This window comes from Sarcophilus harrisii, chromosome 4 (genome assembly GCF_902635505.1).
Source record: "Sarcophilus harrisii chromosome 4, mSarHar1.11, whole genome shotgun sequence".
Lineage (NCBI taxonomy): Eukaryota > Metazoa > Chordata > Mammalia > Dasyuromorphia > Dasyuridae > Sarcophilus > Sarcophilus harrisii.
In genome coordinates, this window is record NC_045429.1 from 186,122,997 (window position 1) to 186,144,084 (window position 21,088).

The following is a 21,088-nucleotide window of genomic DNA, read 5'->3' on the forward strand; positions in this document are numbered from 1 at the left end:
TCTGATTTTTATATCTTGTCTTATGTTTAATCTTCCTTCTCCCAAATTGGCCATGCCCTATAGGGCCAAGCCCTATACTGAGCTCTTCAATAAACATAACAAGCCCCCAGTGGCTATTTTCACATAAAGCTATATCCCACTAACACTTGAGTCCTGCTGAAATTTTCTCCTCCCAACTAATTCAACATAGACATGGATAGCAAATCCTTGATTAGAGTAACTGGTGCATCAAATGAATTAACATTTGTAAAGTGCTTTATAAATTTTAAAGAACCATATAAATGCTATTATTATTATTCAAACATACTAAGGAAAATTCAAACACATTTTTATTTACTAATACTTTTAATTAAGGCAAATTCTATTAAATATTTTCCTTAACAATCTGTAAATATAATTAAAATACTTGGGTTTATTCTGTCTTTGTCAGTTTGGGAAGTTAAGTTCTTTAGCTATGAGGCAAAACAATTATCTAGCATTAATTTAATGACAAAAATTATAGCATTTTTTTACTAATAATTATTCTTTGTCCCTTCTGCTCTCTAATATTTAGCTCTCCATCAACAAAAAGTTTTTTTTTTCAGAAAGTGAATAATTTTTTGCTGAATACTTATAAATTTTGAAGTTAAACTATGTACAACCTGGACCAGATATCTAGAGAATACCTAGAGGGAATCATTTTTTTTTTTAATATCACTTCAAAGGGAAGGATTAAAGTTATAAGAAAACAAGTTCTAGCTCAAATCATCTATCCAAAAATGTAATGGGCTGCTTTGTAAGATGTTGAGCTCCTCATCATTGAATGTGTTTAAGAAGGAATTGAGAGAAAGGTAATTCTTGTACTGAGTAAAAAATTTGATTAAATGACCCTGATGCTTTTCTGATAAGTAGCCATAATATAACCTCATGTAGTATGATACTTAGTTATTTTTCTGTGTTCATAGATTGTTAGAATCCTAGAAGGTTAATATTTGATGGAAATTTAACCTGGCTACATCATTTTACAGAATAGGATGTCCTTGTACCTCACCTATAACTGAGTTACTACATTTTCTACTACATTTTCTAATTTAGCTTCCAGGTAAGGAAACCCCACACTATTATTTTGAATGTCATTGATTTTTCTGATACAAGCACATTGATTCACATTGTTCTAAAATGGATTTTTAATAATGCAGTCTTAAATTTCATTTTCTTTTTAAAAATCTAACATAATAGTAGCTCAAAGGGCTTTACATGAGAATTTTTTAAAATGTTTTTTATCAATGAAATTGAAATCAACAGATCATTAGACTTTCAAATAATGGTGTGGGTAAAACTGTTTCCATCTCTAATAGAGTCTAATTAAATTACTGATGTTATCATTGTAACAGGATTCATATTAACAAAATGGGCAAACTCGGATTCATTTACTTGCTTTAGTGAAGCCTGTCTTATTTCTTCTGACTTACTAATTCAGAACATCAGAAACAAAATCATTATTTGAAATCTTCCTGATCACCCATAGAGCTTCCTGGTGCCAGGTAACTGTGGTGCCACCTTCTAATTTATGATCTGATTAAAACTGATATACACAGATAAAAATCTGGCTAGACAAGAGCCAATATTTCAACTTGAAGCCTTTGTTGGAGTGTGATCACCAAGGTTCTCAAGCAGTTTTCTCATCTATAAAATTATAGTTTTGGACTGGAAGATCTCCATTCTTATTCAGTATTCTGCATGTGCAACAGTCCATAGTCCCTGGCAAGTAGCCAGCTAGTTAAACACAGTTGATGAATAGCTCAGTTCAAAACCAAAAATGAAACTTTTCTGCATGACTAAGTCTTTATCTTAAAAGAGCATTGAAATGGCGCTACAGTGAAGCACTACCCACAGCTAGCATCTCTAAAAAGTATTCTATTAAGTTGTATCGCTTAGATAGATAGAAGTAACTCCTTACTTTTAAAAGTTTCTACCTCCAGTCCTCTATCATGTGAATGTAGTGATTATGACTTTGGGGAGTTAACATATTTGGTTCCTTTTTAGGTCTATCGGTGGGTACTCTGTACCTAATGCATGTTTTATAATTTCAGTTGGTCTTGTTCAGTCTTTTTTTTTTTCTTTCCATTTTTTGTCTGACTCTTCCTGACCCATTTGGAGTGTTCTTGACAAAGATACTGGAGTGGTTTGCCATTCCTTCTCCAATTCATTTTATATATGAGGAGATTGAGGCAAACAGGATTAAGTGACTTGCCTAGAATCACATAGCTAGTGATTGTGTATTGCCAGATTTGAACTCAGAGAGATGAGAATTCCTTATCCAGGTCTGGAACTCAATCCACCCTTTTTTAAATTGAATTTATTCAACTTGGGGTCAGTGAATGTCAAGTATATTCAGGGATGACTAAGACTGAAAGAATATACAGACCACAAGGATGGAGCTGGTAAGCCCCAAATATCTTAGCAATAGACTAAAAGGAAATCTAGACCATAGTTTGGAGTACTAGGAAAATGAATAGCCAGCAATATAGGTTAATCTAAGCAGATATAGTTGACCTCAGGGGAGGTTTAATGATGATTAAAAATGGAATGACTCAGAACAGACAGATAAATCACTATGTTCAGAACTGAGCAGAGATTCAAGCAAGTCAGCAGCAGTCTAGTAGATTTTGGAGAACCAACCACTTTTGATAGGATTTCAACTGGGAAGAACAAAACAAAAGCTTAATCCTAGACTGTGTGAAGTGGGGGGAAAGGATAAATAAAGGATTAATGGCTAAAGGTCACTTGTTGATATTATCTAATTTTTTTCTGAGATAACTGATAAATTTAACTTTATACTTATCCTGTTCAAGGACAGAGTTTGTTCTAAAGCCTGCGGCCAAGTCAAGGGTGTGAGTAAAATTAAGACCCCTTCTCCATCTTAATGATTTTGTGAGCAATCAACAAAATCAGTCCTCCTATAGCTGATTGTTCTGGAGAAAATGGTGGTATGGAAAATTGTCCAATAGGATTTTCCAGAGTTCACAACTACTATCTTTTCTTCTATACAATTTTGCTTCATGATTTTCTCTCATCAATCTTGTGGTCTGCTTACTAGATCAGCATAACATTTATCTCCAATGTGGAAAAGAGTAAGTAGACAGACTTATACCTAGGGGTGGGCTAAAGACAATTTCATGAGTGCCATAGCTTATGAATGCCAACTTTAAAATTTTCAATGTATCTATACTTCAGAAATGAGCAAATGCTACAAATCAGAACTTGATTTATTAATTTTTTTGGTTGTCTTTATTTTTTAAAAAGTGGATAGAGAAAAACGTTAATACTGCAAATTAAACTTCAAAGATATCCATACATATATTTCCTTCAGAAAGTCAGTTGTTAAACATTTACCAGCACACCCTGCCTATACTGAAATGGTGCAGTTTCGTCACTACTCCTCTATCTTTAATCTGTTCAAGCTACTGCTCCTCTCCTCCTCATAACTCCTTATCATGAATCCCTTCAGAGCCAGGCAGTATTACATATATCTCACTTCTTCCTTGTCTTCCAACAATCAAAGTTTATTTTTTCTGTGTCCCATTGATAGAGAACATTGCACATGAAAGAAACTCAGCATGTAAATATTAGCTCAAATTATTTAACTCTTGCCATCTAACATTAGAGTTCAATCAATTGTCTTCAATGACTATAATTCTAAAAAAGTGAGTAATCATGAAAAAATCAAGAGCCAAGAACAATTGGGAAGATATATTTGCTTAAAGTCTATTTTCTGATATCTAGAGACAGAAAGAGAGAGGGGGAGCGGTTCCTATAGGAAATTCAGTTTAAGATGTACAAGAGACAATTGGTAAAACAAAACTGGAGCTCAGCAGAGACACTTGAGCTGGAAATATAGTACTGGGAATCCCCTGCATATAGAAGATAATTGAACTCATGGGAGCTGATGAGATCACCAAGTGAGATAGCATAGAATGAAAAGAGAAGGGGGCCTTAGACAGGGCCTTGGGGGATACTCATGCTTAGTGAACATGACGTGAATGAATAACTGAAAGCTGAAAAGAATAGTTGAACAGATATGAGGAAAACCAGGTGTAAATTGCCATGAAAAGCCAGAAAGGAGAGAAAACTAAGAGGAGATTATGCTCATTATCATAGCTGCAGAGTGATAAAGGAAAATCAGAATCGAGAAAAGGCCATTAGATACAATTAAGAGAACATTGGTATTTTAGATTGCAGATGGTTTAGAAGAGAATGAGAGACAAGTAAATGGAGGCACCAGTTGTAAATGGCTTTTTCAAGGAGTTTAGCCACAAAGGGAAGCAGGAATATAGGTTAATTGCTAGTGAAGATGATCATATCAAGTGAGATTTTTTAAGGATGAAGAAGACATGGGAATGTTTGCAGGTAGCCAGGAAGGGAAGCTTATAGAAGGAGATATTGAAGAAAAGAGAGAGAATGGGAATGATAAAGGATAACATTTACTAAATAAGTCTGGGTGGGTTGAGATTGAGTATATAGAGAAGTTTTACTTTGATAAAGAGAAAGCTTGCTTCTTCATGAGTGATAAGCTGAAGATGGAGATAATGGACAAAGGTATGTGACTAATATGATTAAGAGAAGGGGAGAAAAGAGTACTCTTAGCAAATAGTCCCACTTTTTTCAATTAAATATGAAATGATATGGAAAGGTTGAGTAGGAAAAAGTTTTTGAATAAGCACTATGAGGACTAGGATAGCAAGTCAAAAAGGGAACAATAGGATGTTTGCCTTGCTGTAGGATAACCTAGTTGAATTTATATTATGTAAATTTATAAATTTATGTAATATATTTTATCTATATAAGTAAATAGGGTTTCATGATTTCCTTCAGCATCATCAAGCAACACATGAATAGGAGTGAAGGATATAGATCATGACTGAAGTCCGCAGTTGGATTTTGACAAGGTACAGTCTTCTTCCTGTTCCTCATATATAGCACATTTCCCGTTCCCATAGCCTAGAAATGAATATCCCCTAATGTCTGGAATATATTCCTTTCTTACCTCCATATTTTAAAATCCTTTACTTCTTTCAAGATTCAAATCAAGAATTACCTTTCATATGAAGCTTTTTTCTTATCTGCCAAATTGCTACTTCTATATCACTCAGAATTAATCTTTTGTTCATTTTTGTAAAAATTCTGTATTTAGCAATATATGCATACAGACACACACACACACATATATATATATATATATATATATATATATATATATACATATACATACACATTGTCTCCTCTGATAAAATATAAGCTTCTTCAGGATAACATTTCATTCATTTTTGTGTTCCTGGTGCCTAGCAGAGTGCTTAGTACATAATAAACTTTCAATAAATGTTTATTGGTTGATAATAAGTGCCAGACCTTCACAATGCTGTTAGTTGATCAGTTCATTTTTTAAAATCTTCATTATTTTTACTTCAAGAAAGTAAGTTTCATTGCACCCACTCCCTTCAAATCCTCAGGAATTTAAACTATGCTCTATAAATTGAATTTCATAAAATTTATATATATGTATATATGTATAATTATATATATATATACACATTTATAAAATTTATATTTCTTGGATATGTAATGCCCCTGAACACTTTCTTGTGAAAAAGAAAAACAGTCAAACTGAATCAGCTGACATGGCAACCATATATGCAACTATCTATATCCATAATTTTCTGTTTCTCTAGAATGGGAAATTTAGTTCATCCTCTGTCTTTTAAAATCAGGATTGATCATGTAATTTAAATTCAGCTGCTTTTTAAAGTATTGCTTTTGTTTATATATTTATAACCATAGGAGATAGTGTTTTCCTGGCTCTTCATTCTTTATCAGTTTATATCAGTTTCCCAAATGTCTTTGAATGCATTGTATTAATAGTCTCTCATACCATAATAATAATATGTTTATATACAGCAATTTTTCTATCCAGTTCCAATTTATTGTTTTTACTTTGTTCAAGTTTTTGCTATCACTCATTAAAAGTTATGCCAGGAATATTTTGGTGGGAACTGAATGTTGTTATGCGCAAAAGAAAGGCATTATTGTACCTTAGAATATAGTTCCAGGTATTTTATAGGAATATAAGACCAATTTATGGCTCCATCAAAAATAAAATTCATCTGTCTATGTTATTACAATCTATCCAATGAATTATTTCACTATTTCTATCTTTTACCATCTTTGCCAAATGGATTCTTATAAACTAAAACCTCAAAACTGTTTTAATTTGTGTTTAGGATCTTAAGACTAAGGACCTCAGAAGTCATAATATAATACAAACCTCTAATTTTATAAACAAGATAACATTTTTAAAGAACTTAAAATATTAAATTGCTATGTAAATGTTAGCTATTATTATTATATGAGAAAATGAGGCTTTAAAAGGAGAGGTAATTTATGCAAGGTCACACTTGTAAAAAGCAGGGTTAAGATTTGAACCCAGGTCCTCAATCTAGAACCAGTGCTCTTTCTACTATCTTATAATTATTCATTTTAAAGGAACCAGTACTCTTTCTACTATCTTATAATTATTCATTTTAAAAATTAATTTTATGTAAATTTTATAGTTCATATTTCTACTCTAATATAATATAAATATATTAATTTAGCTACCCACAGAATGGCTCAATATTTACTTATTGAATATCAGACATTTCATAGATAATCCTGGTGCAAATATTTTCCTCCATTTAAAAATGTCTCATTCTAATTCCAATAATTTTGTTCACTCAAATTTACTTTTCAATTTTAGATCATCAAAATTGCTTTTATCTTTTATGATCTTTTCTATTTCTTGTACAGTTAAAAATTTTCTTCCTATACATAATTGTGAAGGGAACATTTTTACATGTTACTATAATACTTGATGAATTACCATGTAATATTTAAGTTGCTTATCCATTTGGAGCTATGATAGTTGTGAGATTCTCTTCTGAAGCTATTTTGTGCCCAAATAGCAGTTCTTCTTGAATAGAAAATCCTTCTGAAAATAGTTTCTTTTCTTTGGTTTTTCAAACACTTGGTTGTGGTGTTTTGTTTCTATGTCTTAGTTGTCTCTTTTCTATTTTATCAATTCCAAAGAGTTTTGATTATTGCTGCCATTTTGTATAATTGGAGATCTAGTAATTCTAGATCCCCCTTCATTCCTACTTTTGTCACCATTGTTTCCCTTGAAATCATAGCACCACATTTTTAAAGCAAAAAAGGATTGTAGAGGCTGTATGACCCTAATCCAACATTTTCCAGATGAGAGAACTAATGTCCATAGAAGTAGTGACAGCTAAATTTATTTGGGAAATATACAGTACTCAACATATGTCCCCAATATCAAAATCCAGTATCTTTTCTAATATTCCATCATGCTTCCCTACTATGTTTCCTACCTAAAATCTTTTGTCTCTGACACTTTAACTTTGAGATGAAATTAACCAGATATACAGATGAAATATGTGACAAGTGGCCACTATGGAACCACAATAATTTAAAGGACAATTTGCCAAATTATGAATACCAACATCTGAGGTAAGAGAGGATAGAGAAACAATGAAGATTAAGAATGAAAGTATATGTCAGGATCTTCTATGTCTGATGGATCTCTTTCAGAACCATCTTCCTAAACTTTTAAAGAGCCTTTAATGCTGGAAATTTTATAAGACCTTATACCAGATTGGTTTATTTTACCTCTTAGTCTCCACCTATATGTAAAAATACTAACATAATTATATGATTATAAGATTTCAAGCTATATAGGATTTTAGAGAATGAATCCCAATTGACAGAGGTGGAAACTAAGGAAGCCCATGGAAGATAAATGACCTCACCTGTTCAAAGTCACCCTGATAATAAGTGGCAGAACCACAGTTTAAATCCTGATTTCAAATTCCAATGTTCTTGATACTTTACTGCATGGTATCTAATTGTTGCCCATTCAAGTGATAAAGGTGAGGCTCAAGCTAGTGGTTATCCTTTCAGACCAAATTGTTTTGGTATGCAGTTACCAATAATTGAGATCTTGTGATAAAAGCACATTCATGTGTATAATGATAATGATGATGATGATGATGATGATGATAGCTAGCATTTATATAGTGCCTACTGGTTCAGGAACTGTGCTAAATGCTTTACACAAATATTATTTCCTTTGACCTTCACAATAACCCTGAGATATCAGTGCAAAATTTTTTGGCCATTTTACAGTTGAGGAAACTGAAACAGAGGCTAAATGACTTTGCCTAAGGTCACACAACTACTTTGTGACTAAGGCAGCATTTGAACTAAGTTCTTCCTGACTCCAAGTCCTTGTGATCCACTATCGCACTACTGCCAATGTGTAACACATGCCAGCATTTTCTGAGCGCTTGTAAAAATCAAACAATTTCTGGATCCTAAAAAACCCATAATGAAAACAAGCAGGCAGAGATATTGATCTCATTTGGAGCTTAGAATTTTGATACTTCCATCACCTTTACAATCTACTATATTAATTAGAAGAAAAGTGAATGAACATATTATCTCTAATTTACATAAGTTATGATGTCTTCTAAGTCCAACCATTTACTTATACTTATTTACCTTATACTATTAGTATAAGGAGTATTTTTTTTGCTCGTTTAAACTGTTTCTTGTCATTTGTCTAATTTGGAACCTTGCTTACTTTCCCTTAGCAAATATATACCGCACAGCTACTGTGTACATGCTTTGTTAGTCATCTGCTTTATTTCTAATTCGTATGTTTTATATTTTTTGTTCCTTTTGATCAATAGAAATTGTAGCAGAGGTTTTCTGAGGAAACAGCTCTTATTTGTCTCTTTGCTATAAATATCTCCTTTCTAGTTATTCTCATCTAGCTGTGAATGCATTGACTTTTATAAAGTATTCCACATGACTGTATAACACAGGTATTGATAAATTGCTCTTCTAGAAACTGTATAATTTCAAGCATTGGATAGGCTCAAATAAATTGGTGTGCTTCTGAAAAAGAAAGCCAATCACTGCATTTGAAAATGAAAAACCATGCTAATAGGAATTCACTGTTTCACACATCTCCTCATGGACCATCTTAACTTTTAACTAATTCATGCAGGATGTGTGAAGCACTGTGAATGCCCATTAGCATTCATTTTCATTTTCAAATGACACTTCAATGTGAAGTGTCATAATGCCAGTGTCCTAGATCACCTAGTGGTCTCCTACACACACACCCCCAACCCCTCGTATTCTTCTTCTGAAACAAAAGCCAGGAGCAGCTCAGATACCCATGGTTCAGATACTCTACAATGAACAGAATCTGATCTTGCAGCCTTTCTTTACTGCTCACTCCATACTAGCATGTAGTGTGTGAGGAAGATCTGCCACTAGATCACAAGCTCCTATTTCTGCAAAAAGCTGTAAGTAGCCATTTCTAAATCTTATGAATGTTGATGGGGAAAGGGGAGGGAGAAGGAAAAACATGAGGCATGGGGAGGAGGGTGTATCAGGCTCCTCTGAGGTTCTACTGAAGAAGGAAGTTTCTTGGGAAGAGACTGCCTTTGTTAGGAAGAAAGCAATGAAGGAAGGAAGCCAAAGTGGCCTCCTCCTATTCCCTGAATTTGCAAAGTCATCTCCCACTTCCATGTTTTGCCATAGACTACAAATTATGGCTGGAATGTAATTTTTTTCATTTCAGCTTAGTAGAATCCTTGGCATCTAGCTATCAAGGCTCAGCTCAGGTACTATTCTCCTATGCAAACCTTTCTTCATAATTAAAATTTTTGTTCTCTTTGTTCCCTTAAACTTATTGGATTTATCTATGTTACATTTTGAATCCTTCTTGTACAATTCAGTTTTTAAAAAAATATTAAACACATATCATGTGCTAAGTGTTGATATGAAATGGCTAAAACAAAAGTCCCCAATTTCGAGGAGTTTAGAGTCCACTGAGAAAATATAACATGCGTACAAGTAACTAAATATAAAGTTTATACAAAGTAATCTTGGAGACAGGAAGAAAGACCTGAGTTTAAATTTGGTCAAGTAGAACAGTAATGTTCTGTCCATATCCCTTGATTTTTGTGAGGGTCACTAAACCCATTATATTTCCCTCTTTACTTTTTAAAAATTTCTTTCTGTGGCATAAGCTCTTAGCTGGTCATCCATGTTGAAGATTCTGATTTTTTTTTATTCTTCCCTTTCTTCTATTGTATGTTGCCAGTAGAAAAGCATTGTTGATTCACCCTCTATATCTTCCTTTCCTTTCTTCTCCATCTCCCCTTACTTCTCTTTCCATTTCTCTCAGTTTCTCCTCCTCCTCCTCCTCCTCCACTTCATCTTCTTCTTTCGCCTCCTCCTCCTCCTCTCGCTATTTTTTTCTTCCTCCTTCTTTTCCTTCTTCTCCTCCTCCACCTTCTTCTTCTTATCTTATTCTTGTTCTTCTTTTCCTTTTCCTTCTCCTCCTTCTTCCTTCTTGTTCTTGTTCTTCTCCTCCTTCTCCTTCTTTTCCTCCTTCTTTTCTCCTCTCCTCTCTTCTCCTCCTTTTCCTTCTTTCCTCGTTCTGTTCACTTCACTATGCATCAATTTATGTAAGTCTCACCAGATTTTTTCTGATGCCATTGTCTTTTTTCATTTCTTATATATCACAGTGGTATTCCATTACAATCATATACCACAGCTTGTTTAGTCATTCCTCAATTGAAAGGAATCACTTTGATTTCTAATTCTTAACCAATATAAAAAGAACTGGGGGTGGGAGAGAGACAGAGAAAGAGCACAAGAGACAGAGAGAAGGAGGAGGAAGAAAGGGAAGAGGGAAGGAGAAGAGAAGATAGGACAGGACAGAACAGAAGAGGAGAAATAAGAAATGAACATATCAAAATGCTTTCAAGACTAGTTCAAAAGATTTTTGATATAGAAGCAGTAAGAAATAATGGGAATAAAAGTTAACGGGAACTCAAATATGTGTTGCTTCTACCTTTTTCACTAACTAGTAATGTGCCATTGGGGAAGCTATTTTATTTTCCTAGCTGTCAGTTTCTTCAACTGTAAAATAGAAATCATAATACTTGTGATGCCTAATTTACATTATTCATTGGGAGAATAAAATGAAATCCCATATATTTAATGCTTTATAATCTTTAAAGTCATATATAAATATCAGCTATTATGATAATGATTAACTCTACAGCTTCTTCTGGTTATATAATTATATTGCCCCATCAATCAGTCAACAAGCATTTATTAAATGATTGTGTCCCAGGCAGTATGCTAGGGACTGGAGATAGAAATAGTTCCATGCATCTTTATGTAAGAGCTTGATGACTATGGGTATCTGTGGTCATGTGATATCTTCAGGTTAGTTTCCAGAGAAAATTGGGTCATATTTATTTTGTGCTACTTTTTTTTCTATTGGGAGAACTACAAATGTCTTTCTGTATCCATTCACAAGGGTTTAGCTTTTAAAATATTATCTTAATGTACAAATCATCCAAGTAAACAGACTTCTTTTATTATGGAAGAAACTCTTACTCAAAACTAAAAACAGCATTAATTTTTAAGAAATTCTTGAGGAATATGTACAGATATAGATTCTAATTAATATTAATGCTTTTTGCTCCATGGACTGTCACATTGCCCATATGAGACATTAGAATTATTCATTAGACCACATACTTTAATGGGTATTATAAACAACTTTCAACTTGAAAGTTTTGCAATTGTTATTTCTTGCAGTCTTTTTATGACAGCATGTTATAATCATAAATGTAAACTAGAGCAATTATATTTTCAAAACATTAAAACTACTTTTCTAGTAGCAGTAATAATAGAAATAATAACGTCTCCATTCCTGACCTGTTCTGATCATTTGGGATGTGGGGATTTCATCAGATTCTGGTCAGGGATAATAGTAGAACCCAACCTCTGGAAGGTCCTTCCAAACTGGACAAGCTTTGAGTGTATGATGAGTTAACTATATGGTAGCTATTGCAGTTATATTTTCAAAACAATAAATCTATTTTTTTCTAATAGCAATAATAATAGAAATAATAACATCTCTATTCAAGACCTGCTCTGATCATTTGGGGTGTAGGGATTTTATCAGAATCTAGGAAGGGGTGATAGTAGAACTCATCCACTGGAAGGGCCTTTCAAGCTGGACAAGTTTGAGTGCATGATGAGGGATTATGTGTTAGCTATCAGAATTTAGCCAAAGGATTTACTGATGCCAAATGATAATTTATTTTAATCATTGCTCCTTACAGGGATTATCTAGTAAGGTGTAAAGGGACTTCCATCTCTACTGATTTTGCCACACTAATAAAATTTTGCCTCTGTGAAGTAAACATACTAATTCAACTTAATAATTATGTGTGTATGTGTGTGTGTGTGTGTGTAGATATATAGATATATATATATATATGTATATATATATATATATATAGTCATAGAATTTAGGAAAGGAAGAGATATAATAGATTATCTAGTAATACTAATTTCTTTTGCTTTGAGGAAAAATAGATTAAAAAAAGAAAAGAAAAGCAGCCTGCCATGATCACATTTGATCCTCAGAACAATCCTATGTATGCCACAGAAGCTGCTACTTAGAACAGAGAACATTCTCTTTCCTTTATATAAATAATCATATATATTTCCTGAATATGTGCCTTGCATAAATCTTTCCTTTTATGAAAAATCAGAAGGATTTTTCTCGCTCCACAAGAAATTTATAGTCTATAAATAGAGAGAAAACATATACTTGCAAAATTCTAATAATAGGAGGTAATAAATTGGATATTTAAGATATGCCAGATGACTGATTTTGTGGAACATTAACATGTATCAATTAATTAACATATAGTTCAATGTCTGCTATATTCTAGAAAGGCAAAATGCCAGGGCAGATAACTAATTTATTGAGTTCAACAAGACCCAAAAAGATCCTGATAATGCTACATATCTAGATTCAATTTAGGATTAAATATAAAATCTCATAACTGGGTTCAAAAATTAAAATAGAAGATGGGGGGGGTGGCTATACATAAATTAGTCTGAAAAACAGCTGGGGTTAAGAAATAGTCATGAATTGTAAATTTAGTGTAAATCAACAGTTTGTGATGTAGCAATCAAAAAATCTGACCAATCATAGGCTATAATAAAAAAAGAGAGCCATATCTGGAGTGAGGGGGGTGATAGTGTTATTTTTTCTTCTACTACAGTCAGACCTCATCTACAGTATTACACTTATCTCCAAGCATCTCATTTTAGAAAGGGTACTGATAAACTGGGGAACATTTAGAAGCAGATTAAAAGAAAGATGAAGGTTCTAGAGATTATTCTATATAAGTATCAGTTGCACAAATTTTGTTTGGAAAAAAGAAGATCCATGAGAAAAGGGGCATGATAATTTTTTAAAAGTATTTAAAGGACTATCATGTGGAAGAGGGATTAGAGAACTGCAATGATAGTAGTTTCAATTTTGTCCTAATTTAAGGAAAGTTTCTTTAGTGACTACAATCATCTAAAAATAATAGAAAGAGTTGATTTGGAGGTAATGGGCTCCCACAATCCAACCAAAGGCTGCATGACCACTTGTTTTGAACATAGTAAAGGTGTGTCTTCTTATCTTATAGGCTGGATAAGATGGGCTTTAAAATCCTTTCCAAGTATGTGATTCTGTACTTGTTATTGAAATTAAGAAGAGGAGCAGGGCATCATAGATAGAGCTGAAAAGGCCTTAAAAAACATCTAGACCAATTCTCTCCTTGTTCAGATAAGGAAACTGAATTTCACATGTTGTGACATATCCAAGGTCATACATATGATGTTCCAAAAGTCTTCATACAATTTTAAGCTATTAACTATGTGGAGACTTTGATAATATTCTGTAGAGAATAGGTAACAAAATCAGTATTTGAACCTAGATTCTCCAATTCCAAGCCTGAAGCCCTTTCTATTACATCTTTTATATTGGAGAGGCAGTAGAATAAATAATGGGTAGAAAGAATAATATATAGGTTAATAAAAAATATACAAAAGAATAATATATGGAACTAATTTTTTGCAGCTGATATTTATATGACATGGTCTCAAGGATCTTCATGATCCTTTTCATCTGCCTCTATTTGCCCTCCATTTTATCAATGCCTTTCCTACAATGGGATGTCTAGAGATGAGTGATATACTCTAGATGTGCTCTGATTAGTATAGAATAAAAAGTAGCATTGTCACCTACTTTTTCTAGATATCATATGATTAATATCTAAAATATCACTTGAGATTTTGAAACTAATTAGAGAGCAGGAGAATATTTTCAGATGGGAAAGAGGAATTGGGAAGAACCTGAGAGGAACCTTGAAGCTAAAGATGCTAAAAGCTGAAGGTGAAAAGAATGAATTCCACCAGTGGAGGACAACCAGGCACAGATTGTCAAACATACTGTGTCAAGTTCAGATTAGTAGGTGTTTTCCAATTGATTAGAATATAGGGAATATTTTTCTTTAAAAGAATATATGGAATAGGACAGAACATAATGAAAAGCAATATTGAGGAAGTAAACTGTATCCAAGTTATAGAGGACCTTAAATACTCTACTGAAAAATTTGTATTTTCATCTAGAGAAAATAGGGAATCACTGAACTTGTTTAAGTGAGTGAGGCACAAAAGAAGTATAGTGGATGGAGTGATGAATCTGAAATCAGGAAGGGAAATCAAATCTGATTTCAGATGCTAATTAACTGTATGGCCACAGACAACATACTTAATAATACCTACTCCCCAAAATTGTTATGGGAGAATAAAATGAGATAGTATTTATAAAAGATAAGGAAAAAGAGAGATAATGCCTGTATCCCAACTTGTATTCCAACTTTCTAACTGAGCCACTTTTATTTATATATCAGAATAGAATTTCCCCAATTGAAAAGAATGAATGCAGAAAAGGTAAGGAATCTATACATGAAAATTCAGATGTCAGATTAGTATTGATCTATTTTCAGCATTACTTAAGTATTTGATTCTGTGTACATAGTTAATAGAGTTTAGCTTACTCAGAATGCAAGTTTCATGAAAGCTCTCACCCTCCAGAGAGAAAATCTCTTTGTAGTAAGGAGTAACGACAGCATACCTGAGGAATAGCAAAGACTTAACTCCCTCACACACTGTTTGCCACTTGAACTAATTATTTCTAATAACATTGAATGCATGATTGAGTAAAGTAATAGACATTTGTTTGTACAGTAAAAGTACAAGTAATAGATTGTTGATAGACTAGTAGAAACATGTAAGAGGCTTCCCACAGCGTCTAAAATTTTAATTATTGAGTAGTGGCATGCTTTTGCAAGAAAGCCCTAGAAATCTTGCAGGGGATTTCTGAAATTTGATATTCAAACAAGAGATATCATTCCTGAAATAGGAGGAACAAAATAAAAAGGAAAATTACAAGGAAATAACTTCACATGTTTCACTGTTTAAATGGGCAAGTCTTGGCAGGACTCTGTTGAAAAGCAGGATAAGATTCCTGCTGCTATCAGCAGGGATCACTCTAAGCATCACAAATGTCATCATATATTATGTCTAAGAGAAACAACAAAAAGGAGGCAAACACTGAATAAACATTGCCGTTAAAGGCAAGCTTCAAAGCCAGTAAACTTGAGTGTCTGGTAATAGAGTATAAATCCCATTTGCATTATATCTTACATATTCTCACAATTATACCTTTTTATCCCCAAGACCCATTAAATTCCTTATGCTGTCAGTGTACTTATGATCCTGCAATAATGTATCTCCAATAGTTGGTCTAAAACAGGTTGGCAAAGCAGAGATGTCTATACACCATATAATTTAATCAATTTCGGCAAAAAACATTAAGCAACTGCTATGGGCAAGACATTAGATTAGGTTGGGGAGGAGCTACAAATGCTTCAAAAGCAACTGTTTCTTCTTTGGAAGAGATTATAATCAAATTGTTATTGTTGATCAGTTGTTTCAATTGTATCCAACTTTTTGCAACCCCATTTTGCGGATTTTTGGGGGCAAAGACACTAGAGTACTTTGCCATCTCCTTCTCTAGCTCACTTTATAGATTAGAAACTGGAGCAAAATGAGCTTAATAACTTGACTGAGATCACACAGTTAGTAAATGTCTAAGGCCAAATTTGAATTTGGTCCTGCTTGACTTTATGTCTCTATCCACTCTTCCATCCAGCTGCTTCCCAAGATAAATATAAAGGTCCAGGCAGCGGACTGTGACAAATTTGAAGAAGGAAAGCTCACTTTCATTGTTCAGGGTGAAGAAAGTTAGGGAAAACTTCTTGGGAAAGGGTACATATGATTTGAGGAATATCAACAATGAAGGAAAGGGATTTTAATGGAGAAAAAAAGAGAAGAGTTCAATTTAGTTGAATGACAGCATGTAAAAGCATTCAGATAGAAGAGAACAAAAGATTAGGAGGAGGAGTTTCTATTCCGACTAAAAATTAGACTATATGAGTTCATCCTTGGACCTTCAGTCTTTCTATTACATCACCAACAAATGTGGAGGAATTCTCTTTACAGCTTACATCCATTGTTTCTCAATCTCTCCTAGAAGAAAAACCAGAATAAAAATGATCTTTCTTTCACATTTTAGTCCTTTCAATACTTGAAGGTAGCCAACATTATTTCATTATCCTCCACCATCATCCCCACACCTAAATCAGGAAGATCTGAGTTTAAATGTGACTTCAAATACTTCCTAGCTATGATCTTGGGCAAGTCATATAACATTTATTTACCTCTGTTTCCTCAGCTGTAAAATGAGTATACCTCTCAGGGTTGTTGTGAGAATAAAATGGGATAATATTTGTAAAGTCCTTAGCACAGTGCCTGACATGTTTTGTTGTTATTGTTGGGTCATTGAGTTGTATCTGACTCTTCATGTCACAGACCATAGCACACCAAGACTTGTCTATAAAATTTTCTTGGCAAAGATAATGGAGTGTTTGTTATTTCCTTCTCTAATTGATTAAGGCAAACTGAAGTTAAGTGACTTGTTCAGGGTCACACAGCTAGGAAGAGCCTGAGGCTCTTTAAACTCAGGTCTCCCTGATAGTTCTTTAACAGTTGAGTCACCTTGCTGCCCCTATTAGCCTAATACATATTTAATGAATGTTTGTTCCCTTATTTCCTTCTCTATAGCATCTCTAAATCATATATTCTTATTTTAATTCAGTTTAATAATTACTTAAGGGCTTAGAAGTGCCAGTCATTATGCTAATCACCATAGATACAAAGACCAAAATTATGACAATTCCTGCTTGCAAGTAACTTAAATTCTGTCAGAGGGGAAATTATAAATACAGATTAACGAATTCAATTATTTACAAAGTAATTTCCAGTAAGGTAATGGGACATTAACACCTAAAGGGGGAGAGGAAAAGTCTCATGCAGAAGGTGGCCCTTGAACTGAGCCCTGATTGAAGGGAGAGATTGTGGGAGGTGTAAGCAAAGAAATATGGTGGATAACCTGAAAAAAGATAGGAGATGTAATTCTATAACAATAAGTAAGTGGAATATGGTGAAGGAGAAAAAAGTTCAATAAATATAAAAAGGTAAATTGGGGCCAGATTTTGAAGAGCTTAAAGAGAAGAATTTGCATTTCATTCTAGAGGCAGCTGGAGTTTCTTGGGTAAGAAAGTGACATAATTAGACTTGTACTTTAGGAATATTAATTTTGGAGCCATATGGAACATTATTCAAGGAGAGAGGGAGGGATAGAGAGAGAAGGTAGAAGAGAAAAAAAATGAGGGAATGGGGGAAGAAAATTTAAAAGGAAGCTATTGAAAAGATACATTTATTTATTGGGAAATGGGAAAACAAACTGGTAATGTTAATGTCATAAATTATGATTGTGTCATAAGAAATGATGAATATGAAGGATTTAAAGGTGCATAGAAAGACATAGAATCTGAACCAGAGTGAAATAAATAGTATCCAGGAAACAGTATATGAAATGACTACAAATGGAAAAACAACAAAAAAAGTGAAACTGAATACTGCATAATTATAATCACCAAACCACCCAGAAGAAGAATTGCAAATGATTTCCATCTTTGCAGAGGTGGGAAACCATGAGTATAAAATATTTTATATACTGTGAGACTTTGTTAACATGGTTGGTTTTGTGGAATTATTTTTTTTTTCTCTTTTTAAAAGTCCTTGGCTTCCTGTGTCAAGGAAGATGGATGGATATATTTGGAAATGAAAGGGATTTAAAAACACATGAGTAAAAATGGTAAATATATATATATATATATATACATACATATATATATTATTGTATTAGTTCAGGTGAGAAGTGATGAGGACTTTACTAGATATGAAAGCTGAAATTGAAATTGAAAAGTCAAGGACAGCTCTCACTGAAAATCTGAGGTGACAAAACTAGGTGACTAACAAAAAACAGGAATGTGATGAAGAGAAGAAAGAAGATAAGATTCTGTTTTCTACAATCTAAGCATTGTTAATTTTTAAAATAATTTTTACATACCATATTTTCCCATCTTTTTCCCATCCCATCCTGTTTGTCTTTTGAAGAGATTAGCTTATCTTTTCATTTCCTAAAATATGTTCCTCCATAATTGAGCAAAATATACCAGTTGTACCTTTCAATGCAACTTAGATAGTATTAGTCTTTTGGACTACTATGTCATATTTTTAAATCATACTAGACCTTAAAACCAGCAAATATTTTTTCATAAGAGTTTGTTCTTCATAACTCACCCATCCTTCTGTATAAGTTTTTACATGTAAATTTTTACATTTATCTCTGTTCAATTTAATTTTATTTAAGTCTTTTGTTCTAAATTGTCACCTCTTTTGGATCTGGTCTCTGCCAATCATGTGTTAGGTTCATGTCATTTGCAAACCTCACAAGAAATATGTCCTCGAATCCAAATCATTGATTAAAGCATTGAACAGTTACCCTATTAGCATATTCTTAGGAAATAAAAGACTTCAACCCAACAAACCTAGATAAGGGCTTTGGCCATAGATTAGGTGACTTTCGTTTTAAAATTATTTGTCATAGGTCACATTTCAAAGGCTAACTCTGTATACATTCAATTTATGTAATTGTTGGAAGATTCAATAAATATTGAATTTTTTATTAGTCTTAAAATGCTTAGGTTAAAAAAGTCTTTTAAATTGATAAATTTCAGTTGTTAAAAATGTCTGTTGCAATGAGGTGATTCAGGATGATTGCAATAGACTTGTGATGGAGAGAGCCATCTGCACCCAGAGAGAAGATTGTGGGGATTGATTATGGATCACAACATAGTATTTTCACCTTTTTGTTGTTATTTACTTCCTTTTTTCTTATTTTTTTCTTTTTTGATCTGATTTTTCTTGTGCAGCATGATAAATGTAAAAATATGTATAGAAGAATTGTACATATTTAGCATATATTGGCTTACTTGCTGTCTGGGGGAGGGGTGAGTGGGAAGGTAGGGAGAAAAATTTGGAACACAAGGTTTTACAAGGGTGAATGTTGAAAATAATTTTTGCATATATTTTCAAAATAAAGAGATATTATTAAAAAAAGAAATCATTAATAACTTTTTTAGTAAAAAAAAAAGTCTGTTGAATCAAAAATTTTCTCTAGATTGATAAGACAGTTTTATTATATATATATATATATATATCATGCCTAAGACAAATTTCGAACTGTGACCAAATATTTATTGAGGTAGCTAGGTAGCTCATGTGGATAGATGGCTGGGCTGGGCCTTAGGAAGAATTGACTGCAGATGTGGCTTCAGATACTTACTAGAGCTAGTGTGACCCTGAGCAAGTGACTGAATCTCAGTTTGCCTCAGTTTACTCAGGTGCAAAATAGGAATGATGACATAAACTACCTCTCTATGTTGTTGTGAGGATCAAATGACATATTAGTAAAGCTCTTAGCCAAGCATAACACATTGTAGGCCCTATATAAATGCTTATTTCCTTTCTCTCTTTCATATTCTATCAGAATCAACTAATAAATGTATAAAATTTAAGGAATGTAAACATGAAATAAATGGGTAATGAAATGAAAATAGGGGTAACAGTATGGATTAGGGAAGTCATATGAACACTGAGTATACATCCTTACATGTCAAGAAGCTTAACTAAGTTTGTTTTTGTTGTAGTTGTTGTTGTGGTTGTGGTTTAGCTATTAGTCTCTCCATATTACAAAACTGAAATGAAGATTCAAGGAATAAATAGTAATTTGTAGGGAAAGTCATGAGAAAAAGAATGTTCATTTGAAATAGTTTATATCAATAATCATTTCCATTGATCATAATAAAGAAAATGTAGCCAAAGAACAGATAGCAAAAAATGATGAGTCTGTGCTTTCTGTTCTTCTAATGAAAAGATTTTTTGAATAGGAAAACTATGGGGCTTATTCAGAACTTGTTTCTGGGGTAATAAAATTTTAAAATGCAAGCTAGCAGAGATGTTTCTCACCTTACTGGTGCCTTTTTCTTTTTCAACTTAATCATGTTTCATCTTTTATTATACACATTTATATGTGTCATTTCTCCCTACTTAGCTCATTTTTAACTTCCAGTAATTGTCTTTTTGTTTTCATCTTCCTTAGCACCTAGCAGAGTATTCTACACATAGTGGGCACAGGACAAAGATCTTTATTAAATGTCAAAGTTTCTAGAGTCAGAATCAGAAATTAAGTGTCAGGACTGTGCAAAGCACTGCATATACAAAGAAAGGCATAAGATAGCTCTTACTCTCAAGGAGCTCACAGTCTAATAGGAAAAACACATGAAACGAAGCTCAGAAGTAGAGAGGTGAAAGGAATGTTACCCAAGATAGGCAGGTAGAGGAAGGGGAGGAGCATGATGAAGTCATTCAGCCAGCCAGGGCAGGAAATGGTGTGAGAAAGTTTGTGTTTCTGAAGTGATTTTATCTTACAGAATTATGAGTTTCTGAAGATGATAAAGTCTAAGAGAAGAGTTAAGTAGAAAAGGATGATATAGTTTCAAAACTTCCTTTCCTTTGAATTCTATATAGGCATACTTTTCAAGATATGATATCCAGCTTTCTGCCCTTGGGTCTATGC

At 33.2% G+C, this 21,088-nt stretch overlaps 1 protein-coding gene across 2 annotated transcripts in view; it reads left to right on the forward strand.

The window, feature by feature from the left end:
- Window positions 1-21,088, forward strand: part of HS3ST5 (heparan sulfate-glucosamine 3-sulfotransferase 5) — a 293,703-nt gene that overhangs the window by 88,527 nt on the left and 184,088 nt on the right. The window contains exon 2 of one of the 2 annotated variants that reach the window (XM_023503177.2): window positions 4,855-4,928. The exons of the other annotated variant lie outside the window; for it this stretch is intronic. The gene's annotated coding sequence lies outside the window, so the exon portion shown is untranslated. The remainder of the gene's footprint in view (window positions 1-4,854; window positions 4,929-21,088) is intronic. 2 annotated transcript variants of the gene reach the window in all.